The sequence below is a fragment of the Callithrix jacchus genome, chromosome 14 (genome assembly GCF_049354715.1).
Source record: "Callithrix jacchus isolate 240 chromosome 14, calJac240_pri, whole genome shotgun sequence".
Lineage (NCBI taxonomy): Eukaryota > Metazoa > Chordata > Mammalia > Primates > Cebidae > Callithrix > Callithrix jacchus.
In genome coordinates this window covers 101,414,098-101,430,508 of record NC_133515.1, presented here as the reverse complement: position 1 = coordinate 101,430,508, position 16,411 = coordinate 101,414,098, and the positions used below count along the sequence as shown (strand labels likewise).

At 35.1% G+C, this 16,411-nt stretch overlaps 1 long non-coding RNA gene across 1 annotated transcript in view; it reads right to left on the bottom strand.

Moving 5' to 3' along the window:
• Window positions 1-14,486, bottom strand: part of LOC128929541 (uncharacterized) — a 71,703-nt gene extending 57,217 nt beyond the window's left edge. Inside the window, exons 1-2 of the long non-coding RNA XR_008476149.2 lie at window positions 14,363-14,486; window positions 4,994-5,193 (exon numbers count right to left, since the gene is read on the bottom strand). This is a non-coding gene — a long non-coding RNA (uncharacterized LOC128929541). The remainder of the gene's footprint in view (window positions 1-4,993; window positions 5,194-14,362) is intronic.
• Window positions 14,487-16,411: the final 1,925 nt, after the last annotated feature.

The window sequence follows — 16,411 nt, the reverse complement described above, 5'->3', positions numbered from 1 at the left end:
GATGGATTATAGAGTTAGATGTAAAATGTAGAACTATAAAATACCTGGAGAAAACCAGGGGAGAAACTCTGAGTTCTTGGGGAGCTCAGGCTTGATGAGCAAATTTAGATCTGACACAAATATTATGATCAATACAATTTTTAAAAATGATAAATTGTGCTTTGTCAAAATTAGAAACTTCTGCTTTGTGAAAGATCATGTTAAGAGAATAAAAAGACAAGCTATAGACTCAGAAAGTATTTGAAAAACCACATACATATTAAAGGACTCACATGTGGAATATATAAAGAACTCTCAAAACTCAACAGTAAAAAAAAAAGAGTGAAGAAAAACAAAAACTAGCCAGTTATAAAATGGATAAAAGCATAAATATATATTTCACCACAGAGGATATCCAGAAGGCACATGAAAACATACTCATCATTATTGGAACATCATCCCAGCAGAAAGAAAGACTGTGATGAGCATCATTACACATCTACCAGAACAGATAAAAGAAAAACAAAACAAAAAATCCTAAGAATATGAAATTTTGGTTTGAATGTGGAGGAACTAGATTCCTTGTACATTGCTGGTGGCTTTCTAAAACAACACTAGAAAAATAGTTTTGCTGTTTTCTTAATGTAAACATATGTTTATTACATTATCTAGAAATCACACTTATGGACTTTTTTTAAGAAATGGACACTTGTGTCTTTATAAACTCTAGTACAATATTATTCATAGTAGCATGATTTATACTAGAAAAAAAATTGAAAAAAGTAAAATTCACCATAATAGACTAATGATTAAACAAACTGTGGTAGATCCATGACATGCAAAACTGCTCGGTAATAAAAATTAAATAAAGGAGAAACTAATGCCTTAAATGGATCACAAGGAAATTATGCTGAGTGTAAAAGAAAAATCCAACATCAAAATATCACATATTCTGCAGTTCTATTTATATAACATTCTTAAGTTGTCAAAATAATTGAGATAGAAAATAGGTTACTGTTTGACAGGGTTTGGGGATGGTGTATGAGAAAGGGGTGGATGTGAATACTTGGGGTTGCATGAGAGAGACCATTGTGGTGATAGAACAGTTCCATGTCTTTATTGTGGTGGTGATTTCACAAAACTACATGTAATAAAATGATATAGAACTACACACACACATTGTACCAATGTCATTCTCAATTTCTCAGTTTCAATATTGTATTATAGTAACCTAAAATGCAACTGGGTGAAGAGAATACAAAATCTCTCTGTATTTTATATTTGTTTTGACTTCCTGTAAATCTATAATTATTTAAAAATGATGTACATGTAAAATATTAAATATTATATATAAATTGCATTAGCTTATCTATTAAGTTGAGGGTGTTGAGGAAATTGATATCAGTGTCTGGAAAATTGGATACTCATGATAAGCTGTGTCAAAATATTTTATAAAACCTTTGCCAGTGAGAATTTGGAAAGCAGATTATAAGCCTTTGAGGCTGACAGCTCTAGAGAAAATAACTGGAAATACAGGGTTAATGTATACCCTAGGCAGGATAATGATCCCCTCAAAGATGTTTGCATCCTAATCTCTGGAATCTGTGAATGCAGTTATCTTTCAAGGCAAAGGAGAATTAAGATTGCAGAATGCATTAGGATTACTAATCCACTGACCTAACAGGTAAAATAGGAAGATTATATTGGATGATATACGATTAAATTCAGTATAATCACAGTGATCCTTAAACGTCAAAGAGAGAGGCAGACAAGGAGAACCAGAAAGGTGCCACTGTGAGAAGGATTCAGCGGGGTGTTGCTGGCTTCAGAGACTGATGGGCGTGTGCATGAGCCGAGCTCAGTGAGCAGCGTTCTAAAAGCTGTAAACGGCAAGGAAATGGATTCTCCCCAGAGTTTTTAGAAAGGAATACAGCCCTGCCAACACTCAATTTTGGCCCAGTGAGACTCATTTTAGATTCGTGGCCTACGGACTGTTAGATAATAAATATATGCCGTTTTAAGCCACTATGTTTGTGGCAATTTGTTATAGCAGAAAGTAGTAAATGAATACAGTGAATACACTGCATTAATACACTGTATTAGCTACTATTGGCTGTGTCTGACAAGGTATTACAAGAAAGAGATGTGCTCAGAGAAAGCTTGGCTAGATTGCAAGTATAATGAAAGGAAATGGAAAGTCCAGCACGGTTTTTTTTTTTCCTTCATAGGGGAGTTAATAACACCTGTTTACTCCAAATTTGAAAAGTAGCACTGTAAAAGTCCTTGAGCTGTGGAAACACATTAAGAAGATGCCTTCGTGAAAGATCAGGTAGAATGTGTGACCTTGGCATAAAAGCTTGAGACTCTCAAAGTAGTTGCCATTAGATTGAGGCAGTAAGTGCAATCATGGTGGTGAAAAAGAAAAAGAAAAAAAAAGATGAGTAAAATATGTAAACACTGACTCTCTATGCAGCTATTGGAATGTGGAGCTAATTCAAAACAAATCAGAAGTTAACTGTTTTTGCAGAAATTGTATTCCTAAAAATAAAAATAAAAACATAAAACATTAAGCCCAGATTAAATTGCCTTTGACCACAAAATAAGTAGAACAATCTTAAGCCACCAATTTTCTTTGAGTAGAAAACAACTTTCAAAATTTCTACGATCTTCTGGAATCACAAATAATCCAACTTATAATTCATACATGGCAAGAGAGGATAGACAAGAAAGAATGTTGTAGAAGGCAGGGACATGAATCAGAGAAGACACGAGGGCGTTCTTTCCAGAGAGCAAAATTAGAAATAATGAGAAAATTTATCCCCACAGTCATGGACAAGAACACCCCAAACTGTCTCTCTCACAATATTGCAGCATTGCGGATGCTGTGTCTCAGCTTTGCAGCCCTGTATTTGCATATGGCAGATGGAGGCAGGTAACTTCTTGCTTCTGTACATTGTCTAGCAAATCTAGATTTACACTCAGAAGAGTGTTTATTGAATTGGACTATGGCATCAGTCAGAGGAAAAAAACACTTATGTGAAGACACTGGGATCTGAGGTTGCTAGTAATACTTATTTTACTAATTTAGATTCATTAGCATAAGGTGATAGTTAAAGCCATGGAATTCGATTAAATAAAAAGGAGAAAAGAATTGAGAATAGACAGAAATCTCAAAATATTCAGAGTTGAAATAACTTTAGAGTTCTTCTCAGGCTCTTCATCATTATTCAATAGTATGGATGAGACTCCATATAACCCATGTAAGGTGAGGATTGCCAAAAGTCCATTGCACCCCATTCATATGAATTACAAGTAATAACCATCCCTAGAGTTACACAAAACAGCTGTCCTGGGCATAGGATGTAGACTAAGCTAAGGGAATGTTATTATGAAAAATAGAATGAAAATAAACAAACTAAAACAAACTGAAAACAACAGTATCATTATGTAAAATCACCCCAACACAGATTTATAATCAAATTTAAGGCTAATCAAAGCACAGAAAGAATTTAGAATACAAATTTCAAACAGTAAGCTGCTTTTATATCTTCTCTGCAGCATATTTTGCTCGAATCTTTTTCTTAATTTTAGTTTTTTTTAACATGTGTCTTTGTTTTTGCTTTGAGTGCTCCCGATTTTTAAAAAGAAATTTTCTTAAATGGGACAAAGTATATTTCCCTTCAGTGTACAATTTGCAACAACTGATTCCTTTGTATCTTTGCTACCTTCAAAATCCAGGCTACTTACAAACTTCCATCATTCACCAGTCTGTTCTTAGTTAAAATATTTTAAAATTATAAAATAGTAAATCAAGAAAAATATTTTATCATAGTAGAATCTGGAAAACTGAGTGTTCTAGATATGAAATGCAGTAGACAGAACAATCCACTCTCAATATATCTTTGTTTAAGCGTTGTGCATGTGTGTGTAAATATATACTTTGCTTTAGTTAAATTTTTCTAATTTAGGCTTAAACAGATAAAGAGTATTTCCCAATGGAATTACACCATTCTTTTCATTCATTAATCATGAATTGGAGAGTAAAATAAATTGACTGTATTATCAATCTTAAACACTGCATTATTTGTCTCCTCTACCTAACCTATATGCAGATACCTAATGTTCTTCCTTCTCTTTCCAATTATTTGTTCTACTAATATTCTGGTTAGCAGGAAAGTGGAAAATGTCCCAGCATATTTTATCCTTTGTTGTTTTTCTTAGAAAGGATTCTATAATAATAACAACATATCTTTGATGTATAGCAATTAAATGGTTATAACGATCATAGATAAACACAGCATTTCTTACATAGCTCTGAATTCCTTTTTTGTGTACACCATAAACTCGCATGATACCCATCCTTTAACTCCCCAAAAGCCCTTTCTCATTAAGGTTGGCGTTCACTTTCATTTTTATGAAAATGCCCCATGGCAGTGGCAGAAGATGAGAAATTATCTCACTGAAATGAAAACAGGGATTGAGAAAAGAAAAAAAAATGGTTTGGTTGTATGTAATGACTGCAACTGGAGAAGGAAAATGAGCCTTTTGCAAGAACTTGCCTGATGGATGAGGTAAGTTTTCTCATTTACAAAATCGAGTGCAGAATGGAGAGCTATTAAATAACTCATAGAAACTTCAATTCAAGAAACGTGCTGAGTATTAATATGTACTAAGTGGTTTTATATGTGGCTCAATTTAGCCATCTTTGAAACCCTGCAAATGAACTGACAGTAGCCTTGTTTAAGAGATGAAGACATTGATGCTCACTGAAACCAAGTCATATACCCAGAGTCACAGGAGGCAAATGAGAGCCAAAACTGTGCATGCCTCCCCCGCCCCCACATATATATCCCATTGCTTTCTTAGAGTGGAACATTTTTATAGACATTTTTGGATTTGCGATAAGACTTGGGGTAAGACTGTGCTTGGACTATATGCCAGTCCTCTCTGGCATATAGTGTTAGCATACACATCTCTGGGTGGAAAAAAGAACTGTATTTTAAAGTCTACTTACTCCTGAATTGGGTAGGGTGGTTCCTGAACAAGGAAGAAAATGTGGATGCTACACAGTTTCCATGTGGTCTCTGTCCGCAATGGCTCCACCATGTTATATACTTCCTTCAAGACTATGCTGATGATGGACCATGTCTGCTGTACAAAATACTCAGTGTCTGGATGGTAAACCTTTAACAGAAGTTTTAAGAGCTGAAAGTGCTGGAAATAAAAAGTGCAATAATTTTAATGATGGGATAGAAATAAATCATGTACAGACTTCAAGAAATAGTATTCAAAAGTATGGTTCAAACTGCAGATTGTTCCCAGAGATCATGTTGGAGATTGTTAATGTCTGTTATTAAGAACTATTGATTACCTTTCAGAACACATATTGGTTTTTGTGTTTCATTTGGTTGGGTTTCTGTAACATCGGTGTCAGGCTATTTTAAATATTGTGCAAGTGACAGTAGTCAGTGAGTAATGAAGGATGATCCTTTTATCCCTTTCTGTTGTTCACATGATTAGTATTAAGACAGAATGCTGTGCAGTGAGACTGCCACCAACCCAGAAAAGCCTAGTCAGTCCTTTATTGTTACCTGTGACAAGGTTGTTTATTGGTGAAAAACGTTTCCCTGACCATTTTATATAATACATAAATTTGATTTTCTGAGTAATGCATGCCATATATTTGTATCTCACTACTTCTGTATAATAATTATATTTCTGAAAATGTATTTTTAAAATAATTGAGAAATAATAATTTACTTAATTTAAACCTTAGCAGATTATTTTGTGGATATTGAGAAAGTAATTCTAAAGTGTATTGAGACGGGCAAAAGATCCAGAATAGTCAGCACAGTATTAAAGAAGAAAGTGGAAGGATTGCCACTAACGGACTTCGAGTCTTACTATAAAGCTGTGAGAATAAAAACAGTAAGGAAATGGTGAAAGAATACAAAAACAGATGAATGAAAAGAATAGAGAGCCTGTGAACAAGCCTACTGAACTATAGTCAACTGATCTTTGTTGAAGGAGCAAGGACATGTCCTTCCAACAAGTGGTGCTAAGGAAAACTGGACATCCACATGCAAAATGACGAATCAAGACACTGACATTACACATTTCACAAAAAGTAACCCAAAAATTGATCATACGCCCATCACAAACCAGAAAATTTCTGGAAGAAAACAAGAAAACCTATGCTAGTTTGAGTGTCACGGACAGTTAGTAGATACAACACCAAAAGCAAGATCCATGAAAAAAAGTAAGTGTGACAATTAAAATTAAAAAGTTACTCATCCAAGAAAGGCACTGTGGAGAGAAAAAAATGACAAATCCCATACTTGAAGAAAAAGATTTTTAGAAAACATCTATTCAATAAAGGACTTGTAGATAATATGTACAAGAAACTCTTTTTTTCTGTATTTTTTAAATTATCCATTAAGTTCTGGGGTACATGTGCAGAACGTGCAGATTTGTTACATAGGTATACACGTGCAATGGTGGTTTGACAGTCTGCAACTATCCCCTCATCATCTACATTAGGCATTTCTCCTAATGTTAGTCCTCCCCATTCCCCCAGCTCACTGCCATCCCTCCCCTACCCCTCCACCCACTGACAAGCTTCGATGTGTGATGCTCCTCTCCCTGTGTCCATATATTCTCACTGTTCAACACTCACTCACGAGTGAGAACGTGCGGTGTTTGGTTTTCTGTTCTTGTGTTAGTTTGCTGAGAATGATGGTTTCCAACTTCATTCATGTTCCTGCAAAGGACATGAACTCATCCTTTTATATGGCTGTGTAGTATTCCATGGTGTATATATGCCACATTTTCTTTATCTAGTCTATCTTTTATGGGCATTTGGGTTGGTTCCAAGTCTTTGCTATTGTGAACAGTGTGGCAATAAACATACATATGTGTGCATGTGTCTTTATACCTGAATGTTTTATAATCCTTTGGTTATATACCCAGTAATGGGAATGCTGGGTCAAATGGTATTTCTATTTCTAGATCCTTGAGGAGTCACCACACTCTTTCACAATGATTGAATTAATTTACACTCCCACCAACAGTGTAAAAGCATTCCTATTTCTCCACATCCTCTCTGCTGTCTCCTGATTTTTTAATAATTGCCATTCTAACTGGTGTGAGATGATATCTCAATGTGGTTTTGATTTGCATTTCTATAATGACCAGTGATGGTGAGTTTTTAAAACTAAACAATAAGCGATCAAACGACCCAATTTAAAAACAGACAAAGGATCTGAACAGATACCACAGAAGATATGCAAATGGTTAAAAAAGTGTATGAAAAGATGTTCATCATCATGCATCATTAAATAAATACAAATTAAAACAATAATGAGATGCCAGCACACCACTATCACAATGGCTAAAATCCAAAATACTGAGACTACCAATTCTGTCAAGGATATATAGCAACCTGAATTCTCTTTCATTGATGGTGGGAATGCAAAATGATTCAGCCTCTTTGAAGACAGTTTTTCAGTTTCTTACAAACTCTTACCATATGATTTATTGATTGTACTCCTTGGTATTCATCAAAATTAGTTTAAAACTTATGTCTACACAAAAACCTGCATGTAAATATTTGTAGCAACTTTGTTCACAATTACCAAAACTTGAAAGCAACCAAGATATCTTTCTGTAGGTTCTTGAATAAACAATATATAGTCCATCTATACAAAAGGATATTATTCAGTGCTAAAAATAAATGAACTATCAAAACACAAAAGACATGAAGAAACCTTATATGCATATTGCTAAGTGAAAGAATCCAGTTTGAAGTGGCTACAGGGAATACAAATTGAACTGCATGACATTCTGGAAAAGACAAACCTATAGGGAAAGTGAAAAGATCAATAGTTGAAAGGGCTACAGAGAGGAAAAGTAAGGATGAATAGGTGTATCACAGGGGAATTTCAGAATAATACCAAAACTATTCTGTATAATAATATAATGGTGATACATGGCATTGTGCATTTGGTCAAAACCATATAACCAGACAGTACAATCTTTCTTCAAACTTAAAAGTGCTCTAAAAAATAATTTATTTAATAAAAAATTACTGAACCTGAATGAGTTATTGAGTTCTTATTATGGTTGTGTTAAAATAATGTGGTTTATAAATGGCAGTTTTTTAATAGCATCTGTTTTGCAAGACACATCAATAGCTAAAGTCTTAATTATATATCATTTGTATTGAAGGTAATAGATACATCAATGAATACTTAAATATATTAATTTTTTTATTATTTAGTGTTTTTTAAAGTTATAAGCTCCATGTTTACATAAATTTTAATTTATGATCAAAATGAAAGAAATTGATTTTTTAGTTTGATCCTTAGAGTATGAATTGGCACACCACATCAAATAATTTTCACTGTAATCTTGCAGATTTCAATGATTTTAGTGGTAATGGTTGATAACATATTAGATCCATCCTTTGTGAAAGCATGCATTTGTCAATGTATTTTATTACCACCTTAAAATAGAAACCATCGGCTTTTTGAGGAGTTCTATGTGGTATTCAATAAGAGAGTATTGCTGCAAAGATCTGATTTTCATAACAAAACTGAAATAAATGCAAAAGATACTCATTTACTTATTAAAAAGTCAGCATTTAAGCAAGTATTAAGCTTAGTCAATCAAAGTAAATATAAATCAGAAAAAGAAAGATGGGAAAGTCCTTGATGATTAGCCTTTTATTAAGGAGGACGCAACAAAGGACAAAAAATAGTAAAGGGGAACAGAACACCGTAGTGAAGTGTCACAAAAAAGCCAACCAGGTCACAAAACTGCCGAAGATGTACTGGGAGAATTAAGAGGCAAAAATTAGTACTTGACATTGTCATAATAGAAAGTAGGAACTAAATAAATCAGAATTTAGGCCTTGTTAACTTATGCATTTTAAATTAATTGTTGGTAAGTAATTGATATTTTACGAAAATACATTTTGTTACACTTTTATAAAGCTACTTACTCTTTCAAAATAAAATTTCTGACTCTATTTCTTTTAATCAAAGCCAATGTTAATCACCATATAGGCATACTCTGAGAATAAAAATCATCACAGTCATGTGAAAGTAATCTTGGATACTGATGAAATTTGAGTTAAAAAAAGGCAGCAATTTGGCAACTTAGGAATGAAAGGGGTGATGATGCCTGCGAAGAAAAAGCAGCAAGCAGATTTGTCACCATTTGCGTGTAAGGTAGTTTAATTAAGTGACTTCATCATACCCTAGATGGTGATCAAGCAGGGCCAAACCAAAAAGTAGGGTAGGTTCTCAGTTCACTCAGAAATGTCGGTTATAGCTTGAAGGACTCTGAATAAGAAGAAATCGAAAGACAATCTGTGTGTCAAAATAATCACATATATGGCTAGAGTTGATCAGAATCAACATATCCAGAAAGCAAACGAATCATCCTAAATGGGAATTTATGAATCAGAATCAGAGCAAAAGGAAACAGAGCATTTTAATGAAAAATAGTAATAAAAAGAGTAGCTTTCAGTGATTGACCACACATGCTGTACTATTCTTTTTGTATTTATGTTCTCCAAACTTATTGGCAATTCTGTGAGATAGAAATGTATTTCCACATTTGAGTTTAAAGAATAGAGCAAACAAACCAAGCTTTCTACTTCTAAAGCTAATACACCTTAGGATAATTTTCATGATAGTCCACACCTCTCTATTCTATGTTAATTAGGTTGGACATTCTGTCTAAATATGTTAATATCTCTGAGATGGAACAATCAGAGGAGAAAGACTCAAGTGTGCTAGTGACTACTGTGCTAAGGGTAGAGCTTCCATTTTGTAAAATGAAACCATTGGTATTTTTGCTTTAACTTAGTTTATTCACTTTGGGCAATCTTCTCTGAGATAATACTTTCTTGGCTCATGATACATTTTTACTTGATCTCCCATTTAGTTGGTTGGCTAATCATCAGACAGATTTCAATCAGCCACCAACTGGTGAGAGAACTTAATGTTCTTTCATTCATCCAGTTCTTCCAGCTCATTAAAACCAGTTCCTGGTATTCAATTTCCCATCTGAAAGAAGTAGTATTGTATATATTTTCCTAACTGGACACTGGCTAATACAAATGCAATACAATAAATATCATGTGAGGTGAGAGCACAAATTTAAGAGGATCCAGTGCAACCTGGGGAGGACCAGAAAGGTTTTGGAATGAACATGACGCTAGAGCTGATTCTCGAAGGCTGAAAGAAATAATCTAGGGGAGAAGGTATGGGAAAAAGAAGTCTATAGAGCAGACTAAAACAAAAACAGCTCAGCAAAGTAGGAACTGAATCAGTTCTTTCATCTCTAATTCTACAAAATACATTTATAAGATTGTTAACTGTGAACCATTTTGACTGTCAAAAACACGAAGTTTTTTCTTATGTTATCAATAGCTATATCCTCACTAGAAAGTGTTTCTTTCATCCTGCTGTTATTTTATTCATTACCGTTACTGTCAAATAATAGAAGGCTCTTTTTGATTTAAATACTAGGAAAACATGATGCATTAATATAACTTTCCTCAGGGCATGTCTCTACAAATTGTCTCTATTCAAAAGTATTAGCATTGGGGTTGTGAGAAAAGGAAGCTGTCAATCTGAAATAAAGGAAATGATTTAAACTGATAATACGAATGGATAATTTATAACATGCCTTTTCTAGGGAAAAAATTATAGAAACTAGATATTTAATATTGCCTAGTGTTTTTCTCAAAATATCTTTGCATTTTTTCCATCATATCTTAATATGTTTCTTGGGGAATTATACATTGATTTTAATTTTAAAAGCTTGAATATAAATATCACAGTCTTCAAACTTTTTGCCTGATTAATTTGACCAGGAATAAAATGTGTAAACTTAAATATCAATTGACTCCAATCTTCATTTTAAAGATGATGATTTCCTGGTCCACCCATAATGTGTCACAGCGAGGACACTTTCCTATGTATATTCACAGTAGAGGGTAGCTTTTCTATCGACAACAGCATCAAAGTTTATCTTACAGGATCCCTTGCATGTGAGATACATAGAACATACAGTATCTAAACTGCCATGGATGCAGGACTTACCTTAATCACTTTTGCCAGCTGGAAACACCCAGCTGACAATGTTCTTGCCCCACCTTGACCCAAGGCTTTGGGGCTGGCTCAGCCCTGCCAACATTTCTGTCACATGGGGTGGCTACCATCTGCCGGTGGAGGGCAGAGGGCACGTGTTACAGCCTTCTCTGTACACAAGTTCAGTGGGTGCTGAGCGCTTGGCCCACATGCAAGAAGCATGATGATATGCTGATGATCAAAGAGCGAGGAGGGTGGAGAAAAATTTTATTGAGCAATAGACCAGCTCTCAGGGGAGAGGGGACTCAGGGGTGGTGTCCCACCCCCATAATCAGGTGGTTTCTCCCCCAGGGTGGCTGAATCTGGGTTTTTTACAGGCACAGGATGGGGAGGGGCAAGCTGGTGGTAGTCTTGGAAAAAGCAACATTTGATTGGTTAAAAAGCATTATTCAGAAAGAACAAATCAGGAAAGGATAAGAAAACAGGAATGGAATTTCTTACTCTGGCTTGTGTTTTCATCAGGAATCAGCAATCTGGTATTTCAGTATTTACGATGTTTTTGGCTTGAAGATAGGGTTTCACCAGGGAACTGCTCCTATCTGCCTACGCAGTTGTCTGCCTCCTGCCAATGTCATTTTTCCCCTATGAAGACATATATCTAACTCCCATTAGGATAAGGATTTTGATTGCTCTTAATTGCTTTCTGTGGACAGGTGAGCTGTTTTAGAAAGAGGGCGGTCAGATCTCTCTGAGATGCCTATCTAATGGTCTCTGGTAAAAGGGAGCCACCATCAGAGGCTCCAGTTGCAGGACCATTTGGAGTTTGATGGCCTGAAAGCAAGAGACGACAAGCCAGGTTATTAGAAGACATGTATCAAAATGAAACAAGGAAGTAAAGACAGCTCAAAAATCCTGAGGCTGCTGACATGTCCAGATAACTGGTAAATATAGTAATGCCTGCTAAGAGGTAGTCTCAGATGAAGATGAGAAACTTGTTGGGAACTGGAATAAAGGTGACTCTTGCTATGCAAAGAGACTGGTGGCATTTTGCTCCTGTTCTGCAAATCCATGAACCTTTGAACTTGAAAAAGATGATTTAGGGTATCAGGCAGAAGAAATTTTTAAGCAGCAAAGTGTTCAAGAGGAAGCAGAGCATAAAAGTTTGAAAAATGTGCAGCCTGACAATACAGCTGAAAAGAAGATCCAGTTTTCTAGGGAGAAATTCAACCTAGCTGCAGAAATTTGTATAAATAATGAGGACCCAAATGTCAATCACCAAGACAATGGGGAAAATGTCTCCAGGGCATGTCAGAGAGCTTCATAGCAACCACTCCCATCACAGGCCTAGGAAGGCAAAATGGTTTTCTGTGCTGGGCCCAGACCAACCCTACCTCTCCACTGCTCTAGGCAACCTTAAGACATTGTACCCTATGCCCCAGCTGCTTCAAGTCTAGCTGTGGCTAAAAGGGGCCAAAAAACAGGCTATTACTTCAGAGGGTGCAAGCCCCAAGCCCTGGTGGCTTCATGTGGTGTTGAGTCTGCAGGTGCACTGAGGTCAAGAATTGAGATTTGGAACCCTCTTCCTAGATTTCAGAGTATGTATGGAAACACCTAGACATCCAGGAAGAGGTTTGCAGCAGGGATAGAGCCTTTACCAAGAGTCTCTGCTAGGGCAGTGCAGAAGGGAAATGTGGCTTTGGAGTCCCCACACAGAGTCTCCACTGAGGCACTGCCTATGGAGCTATGAGAGGAGGGTTACCATACTCCATATCCCACAATGGTAGATCCACTGACAACTTGCATGGTGCCCCTGGATAAGCTGCACGCACTCAATGCTAGCCCATGAAAGCACCAGGGAGCAGGTTATACCCTGCAAAGCCACAGAGGCAGAGCTTCTCAAGGCCATGAAAGTCCACCTCCTGCATCATCATTACCTGGATATGAGACATGGAGTCAAAGGAGATCATTCTGAAGCTTTAAGATTTGGCTGCCTCACTGAATTTCTGACTTCCATGGGGCCTATAGCCCCTTTATTTTGGCAAATTTCTCCCATATGAAACGGGTGTATTTACTCAATGCCTATACCTCCATTGTATCTAGGAAGTAACTATCTTGCTTTTGATTTTATAGGCTCAATGGTGGAAGGGAATTGTCTTGTCTCAGGCTAGACTTTGGGCTTGGACTTTGGGTTAATGCTGGACTGAGTTGTGTCTTTGGGAGACTATTGCAAGGGCATGATTGTCTTTTGAATTGTGAGGACATGAGATTTGGTAGGTGCCAGGGTTAGAATGATGTTGTTAGGCTCTACATTCCCACTCAAATCTCACCTTGAATTGTAATAATCCCTATGTGTCAAGGGTAGGGCCAGGTGAGGATAATTTAATCATGGGAGCAGTTTCTCTCATGTTATTCTCGTGATAGTGAGCGAGTTCTACGAGATCTGATGGCTTTTACAAGGGGCTTTCCCTTTCACTCAGTGCTCATTCTCTCTACTGATGCCCAGTGAAGAAATGCCTTCTGCCATGATTGTAAGTTTCCTGAAGCCTTTTCAGCAATACAGAACCATGGGTCAATTAAATCTCTTCCTTCGTAAACTACCCAGTTTTGGGTATGGCTTTATTAGAAGCTTGAGAACAGACTAATTCACAGGGTTCGTCTAAAATACGACAAAAATTTAAACAACTAATGACACTGGAATGTAATGACAAGTGTTTATGTTTTGAAACATAAGGCTTCTCTCTCAAGTCTTTATTTAAAAAAACAAATTACGGCAGAACTAAGTTGTTAATAAAATAAGCTTTATTCTTGTGCTGAACCTGATTACTTGCATAAAGTGCAGCAAGAATAATTATTTTCACAAAGACTTTTCTAAATTGGCTTTGAGAGAACGCTGTTTCACAAGGAATCTCAGATGAGACCTTACAAAGCCAAGCCCAGCCATGTGTTTGTCCCCTCAAATATCTGTGAGTTGGGAAAATTCCTCTCTTCCTGAGGTCCTAAGATAGCTTGGGGCCCCGGGCCTGTTAGAAAGTGATACTCTTTATTCATCACAGGTCAGGAACCTTGTATAGGGACTTTGTACAGACAAGGCATAAGGCCAGTTGCCCCAAGAGATTTATATTGTCTCTGTAAATTAAGATTGATTCACTAAAGGAAAGCACACTATTCTAGTCAATTCCTTGATAAAACACCAGTTTCTCCAATTGTGTCCTGGTGCAAAGAAAATGGATTTTTTTACATTTATGCAAATAATTATATTGCCATAAGTTAAGAATACTCACAAATAGTTTCCAAATTCTGGAGAAACCATGCAGAGAGAAACAAATATGCTTCAAAATTTTGTTCACAGGAGTTTAATTTATCCAATGTTAAAAGTTGTAGATGGCTCAAAATTTCCTTGACTCTGAAAAACGAAACAAAGGTCAACAATGTTTTAAGCAAAAAGTTAAAAATGATTACATCAGTTTTCTATTTAGTTCCATTCCAGTTACTTTTGTTCTGCTTGATATTTATAAACCTCTCAGCTCTTCATGAGTTCTGCACATTTTTCCTGAATTACATTATCACAATCTCCAAAGTTATCAGAAACCTGCATTTGAAAGCACCTGCTGAAGTCTCATAGCTGATTATAAACCATCTTTTGTAAAGGATTGAAGCAAGACAACAACTGTCTGTGAGTTGCAGAATGTCCAGCAGAGTTACCATCAAAAACATGATTGACAAAGAAATTTGATTACTTCTGTGGTTTACAATAACTCAACATAATAACCTATATTATGATTGGTAGCATATACTCAGACATTAGAATTTTATAAATACCATACAATTTTAGAACATATATTAATATTATATACTAAAATATATCTTGAAGAAGATTCAACCTTATTTTTGGAACATGTATTAATATTGTTTACTGAAATATAACTTGAAAAAGATTAAACCTTATTTTTATTTTGGAAATCCCATGTAACTAAGCATGTGAAATAGTCCTGTTTACCTCCCTTTTGTATGATCCAGGGGCCTCCATAGTATTCAAAAGTTAAGGTCCATAAAAAACAACTTTTCAAGCTGAAGTTTGATTTGGGGAAGGCTATTAAATATGTTAGAGATTTAAAACACTTGAAATTATTAAATAAAATTGCAGATTCCCTTAAGTTTTTTATTTGCCAAAATTATGACTCAAAAATTTTAAAACAAGGCAAAAACCTTTACTCCTTAAGAGGGAAGACTTAATTTTCCAAACAATTTGTTTCTTGTTTTCTTCTTTTTGGTCGTTTATTCACAGGCTAACCTAAAAATTTTATTATCCTTTACTCCTACATGAAAGTCTTGTTCAAAAGAGAATAAGCCAAATTTCATTCTTGCATTAGTCTACTATCTCTTAACCCCAATCTTTAAAATGAAATCTTATAGATAATAAGATTATTATCCAACCTTAATCAGTTTGACCATGAGGTGAGATTCCTATAAACCTTATATAACCCTTTACAAATTTTTGTTGAAGAACAGATCAGTGCCTTAAAAAAACCTTGTGGTGCTTTTATTTCAATGCTCAATTTACAGAAAAGCCATATAATAATCTTTTGAATCTAGTCAATATGTTCTGACACGGAATTTACTAAGATTAATTTTTACAAACATCTTATGACTTGTTTAAATTTTCAGCTTTATCTTATCTAAAACAATAATTTAACCTTCTAACAAGGCAAAAATTTATATTCTCATGCATTTTTATAATACTTTACTAAAAACACATTTTACTTTTCTTATATACCTTGAATGTAAATTTATTTTCAGTAGTCTCAGTATAACAATTATATGTTATAATGATAACTCTTAGCAATTTTTGATTTTAATTTTAAAACTGGTAAGCTATTTTAATTATGTACCAGGTGCACATAAGGTTTTACTCTTTCCAGCATAGTTGGGGATGTGGTTGGTTTCATATGTCCCCAGGCCTTACCAAACTGTAAAACAGGCAAATTGAACAATTTTCAAAAGTCAAAATGCTACTTTGTTTGTTATTTTATTATTTAAAGCATGCAGCAAACCTAATACCGGAACATAATTCAGATCACAAGTTTACATTTTGAAACATTTGTATTTTGCCAATAATCTTTAAAACAGTTTTTATTTCTAAAATAGTAAAGTCATGTGAACTAAAAGACATTACAGCTTGCTTTTTTTAAAAAAAAAATCTTTGATCTAAGCACTTCTTTTTCTTTATGGCAATTAATTAGATCTCTTTCATATATAAACATCACACACATAAAACATACATGCAGACAGAAAGAAGATGATCCAGCAGTTGTAAAATTTTTATTTGCCAA